The sequence below is a fragment of the Solanum pennellii genome, chromosome 1, assembly GCF_001406875.1.
Source record: "Solanum pennellii chromosome 1, SPENNV200".
In the NCBI taxonomy this organism is placed as follows: Eukaryota; Viridiplantae; Streptophyta; class Magnoliopsida; order Solanales; family Solanaceae; genus Solanum; species Solanum pennellii.
Genome location: NC_028637.1, coordinates 83,388,162 through 83,393,131, shown reverse-complemented (window position 1 = coordinate 83,393,131; position 4,970 = coordinate 83,388,162).

The following is a 4,970-nucleotide window of genomic DNA, read 5'->3' as shown; positions in this document are numbered from 1 at the left end:
CCCCCCCCAAAAAAAAATCCCCCTAAACAGTGAATGAATAGCAATATATATCGAGATGGATTAGGGTTTTTTCGACTGGTGGAGAGCGGAGGAAATCTCAAAAAAGGCTGGGGTAAAACTGAGATTCCATGTCCCGATTCTAAATTCGAAAATCTTTTCCGGATGAGGATAAGGTGTACAATTTTGCAACGGAAAAGGGATGAAAGCCGTCCGATTGCGCTCTAAGGACTATGGGGCGAGGAGATGGCTCCATCTGGCCTGCTCGCGTACGAAGAAAAATCGCTCTTCTGGAGGGGTACAAACGGACAGGGAAGGAAAGGGAGAAACGCGGCTAAGGTCGCGTTTGGGTTTGCGACTAGAGCTTGAGCCTGCTCTGCTTCGCGCGTGAAAGAGACGAGCAGCAGTGGGTCTGCCTTCTGATTTCTTTCCTTTGGTGAAGAAGAGAAAGGGGAATTGGGTCGGGTTACTGGGTTAATTGAATGGGTTATTGGGTTGTGAGGTGGGCTGAATAGGGAGGTGGGTTGGGCCTTTGCTGGGAATATTGGAAATGGACCTTGGAGCTAAGAGTTACTGAAAGTCTGGGATGAGCTGCTGAAAAATAAAGGGTCCCAATTCATCTAAAAGCCCTTCTAGCCAAAATATTGGCTAAAGTGAGTAAACTTTAAAGACAAATTAATATAATTAATTAACAAGATTTTTAATTTTAACGAAATAAAATAATCGACGTAGTCATAAGATAATTGATTTAAAATGTAAACCATTATATAACTAAATTAATAAATAAAATATTTAAATAAAATAAAATCTTTAAAGACTAATTTCGAATAAACATAACGTATAATATCCATATATATTATTATGTAAATCGTACGTAATATCTAAGAATTATGAAAATGATAAGATTTATTTGGAATAACTTGAAATGCCTTTTAAGCCTTAATGGAACCAATTATTTCAAAACACTTTAGGATTAAAAAGCTCGTTAATTAATTAGTATCGGGGAAGGTCAAAATTGAGTGTCAACAACTGTCCCTCATTTTACTTGGATCGATCCAAGAAATCTGAGGAAAATGAAATTGATCAAACTAATTTTGACCGACCACAAATTCATCTTTCCGACAAAACCTGTCACGGACTTTAGGAATTATGGCCGCACCCTGGTAATGGGTTTCCTATATATCTCAGGCTATATGAGAATTCAGGCCACTTGTAGTTTGACTCGATCAGTTGAAAAGGAAATCTATTACGCTAGATAACCTTTGGTTCTGAAAGAGTGACAAATATGTTGAGTATGAAAAGGAGGCTTGTAACCTCTTAGCCGTGAATGTGGCGCACTTCACACCCATAACTAAGAACTTACACAGACATAATTTCCAAGCTCCTGGCGTATTGTCACTTAGATTGGAAACTTGCTTCCGGTGATATCTAAATTTCCGGATTCAAAATCGAAACTAACAAACTGAAAGAAAAACCCACATGCCTTGTGATAGGGGTGTGGTTTGATTGTGGTGGAAATCGCTCCTCTGCTCGTGTCCTAAGAGTTTGACATTCCTCTTTGGACTGTGTCACAGTTCGCTGCTAAGAAAATTTCCACGTTGTGTTGCGCCTCTTTTGACGTCGTCCACACCTGTGGTTTTTGTAGAATTCATCCTTTCGGATTCTCTCGACAAACACTGAGATAAAAACTCGTCAGCTAAAAAATGCAATTAGGATGGGAGACAGTGTCTTTTACCATGTCGACACTCAATTGTTCTCCTCGACATTTGACGTCAACTCGATCGGTCTGACGTAAAGCAAATAAAGCTTATGTCTGGTGTTTGCAATGTAATCTCCAATGTACTCTTCACTTGATGTCGAAATAAATAAATGCTGATGCGAAGCTGATATTTCTTTTGATATCCATGCACTCTTCATGCTGATGTCAACATAAATAAAAGATGATGCAATGCTGACACTTCTCTTGATGTCGATGTACTCTTCATGTTGTTTACTTTAATCAGAATAAAGGAATGTAGTTGATGCCAACGAGTAGATAATCCTCCTTGGATGCCCGATTACTTCTCCGGGAGTTCATGATTTCTTACGGGACATGAATATCTTCCTGTGATGCGTAAATTTCTGCGAGGTGTGAAATATTCCCACGATGCATAATTTATGTGAGGTATGAATTCTTCTCACGATGCATGCTTTCTGCGAGGTATGAAATCTTCTCATGATGCATAATTTATGTGAGGTATGAAATCTTCTCACGATGCATAATTTCTGCGAGGTATGAATCTTCTAGCGACGCATAATTTTCTGTGAGGCATGAAATTCTCTCACGATGCATAATTTTCTGTGAGGTACGAAATCTTCTCACGATGTATAGTTTGCTGTGAGGTATGAAATCTTCTCACGATGTATAATTTGACTCGCGATGCATGGTCTTCCGCAATGCATGAGTATTGACTCTCAATGCATGATCTTCCGCGATGCATGAGTATTGACCCGCGATGCATGATCTTCCGCGATGCATGGATATCAACTCGCGATGCATGATTTCTCACGATGAATGTGTATTGACTCTCGATGCATGATTTTCCGCGATGCATGCGTATTGACTCGCGATGCATGATTTTCCGCGATGCATGCGTATTGACTCGCGATGCATGATTTTCCGCGATGCATGCGTATTGTATCACCTCAAACAATGATAACGGTAAAACGACTTCCAGATAGTATATCGTCTTGATCGATAATAAAATAATTGTCCCTTTTATGGAAACTGTAAAATCTTCCCTGACATTTTCGTTTGATTCTCCTTCAAATCTAGCTTGACATTCTTCATAAATTCCATGTTGTTGGAGATTGATTGAAATAAGCAATTCATATTCCCAAGTCTTTGACATAAGTGATATAAAATGATTCCTTCTTCTAGAAAAACTATTGATTCTGGGATGGTTTTCTCCTCCTTTGACTACATATTCATTCATCGGAAGAATTTGCCAATTTCAAAGCAAAGCTATAAGCCTGCGTCCACAGAAAAATTGTTAATTTTTAAAACGAACTAATTTGTGTCAATTTCTTTAGTTGTCTGCTCCTTATCCTGCTATCTCCGGTTGGTTTCCCGATCTCCCGACTCTTGATGGATGAGACAAAATATTTTATGCCAAAACAAATAAAACATAAAAGGGAAAATTTAAAGAGAAATAATTTTTTGAGAAATATTATCTAAAAAAAAGTCACTGCCCAGTCATGTCATATCAGGCTTAACAAACCTCTTTGAGTCTGATGCTTGGAGGTCTATCTGATCATTCGCATGGGAGTTTCCGGAGTCACTCCGGACTTGTAGATTAAATCATGCAGAAATTTTGAGGCCATCCTCAAATTTCTGTCCCAGTTAACTGTCTTGCTTATATTTTCACCATAGCTGAGTAGATTGCGGAATTTTTGAGATCTTCTCAAAAATTCTATCCCAGTTGCAGAACTCGAAACATCTTCAGTCTTGACTTGCTGAGGAGGAATCTTCTTCTCGAGAATTTTTGAGTCCCTCTCAAAAATTCTGTACCAGTTTCTATTGTAAAGAGGAATAGAAATCTTACGGGAGATATGACCGAACCCTTGTGGCGCCTACGTATCCCGTTGAGGCAGGAATCAGGTTAAATTTAGTTCCCCCTCAAAGGTTAACAAATTAGAAATTTACAAAGAAACCGACCAAGGCCGACATAGGCCGCCTACGTATCTCATTCTTGAGAATTCAGGTCGAACGTAGTTCAAGTACAAGAAAATATTAGAAGGGGTAAATGGGGTGACCAAAGCCGACATAGGCCGCCTACGTATCTCATTCTCGAGAATTCACGTCAGACGTAGCTCATTACAAGAGGGGTAAAATTTAAGAAAAACAAATACAAGCAAACAGAATGATTACAAGTATATAACAGAAAAGCAAACCGAAGTTTCACACGTAGTATCTCTTGACAACATCCGAGTTGATAGGTTTAGGCCATACGATGTCATCCATCTCCGATAGGACCAAAGTACCTCCAGATAATACTTTGCGAACCATGTAAGGTCCTTGCCAGTTCGGTGCGAACTTTCCTTTGTACTCGTCTTGATGAGGAAATATAAGCTTAAGAACCAACTGACCAACTTCAAAAATTTTGTCTCTTACTTTCTTGTGAAAAGCACGAATCATTCTCTGTTGATACAACTGACCATGACAAATGACAACCATTCTCTTCTCATCAATCAAAGTTAGTTGATCAATCCGCTTGCTGACCTATTCAGCGTTACTTAACTCAACTTCTTGGACGATTCTCAATGACGGTATCTCGACTTTGGTAGGTATGGCTGCTTCTGTTCCATATACTAGAAAATATGGAGTGGCTCCAATTGATGCTCTGACACTCGTGCGGTATCCCAATAAAGCATATGGTAACATCTCATGCCAACCTCTATGCTTGTCAATCATTTTCCACAAAATCTTTTTGATATTCTTATTGGCGGCCTCTACAGCTCCGTTCATTTGGGGACGATAAGCAGTTGAATTTCGATGAGTAATCTTAAATTGCTCACATATCTCTCTCATCAAATGATTGTTGATATTTGCACCATTATCAGTAATGATGGATTTTGGTATTCCAAATCTGCATATCAGATTGTTAAGAACAAAATCAGCCACCACTTTCTTGGTTACTGACTTGTAAGAAGTTGCTTCCACCTACTTAGTGAAATAATCAATGGCAACCAAAATGAATTTGTGTCCATTCGAAGCGGCTAGCTCTATCGGACCGATGACATCCATTCCCCAAGCTACGAATGACCAAGGTGAACTCATAACATTAAGTTCGTGAGGTGACACTCTGATCAAATCACTATGCACTTGACATTTGTGGCATTTTTGCACAAATTTGCAACAGTCATTCTCCATAGTCATCCAGAAATACCCGTCTCGTAAGATCTTTCTTGCCAAAATGAGTCCATTCATATGC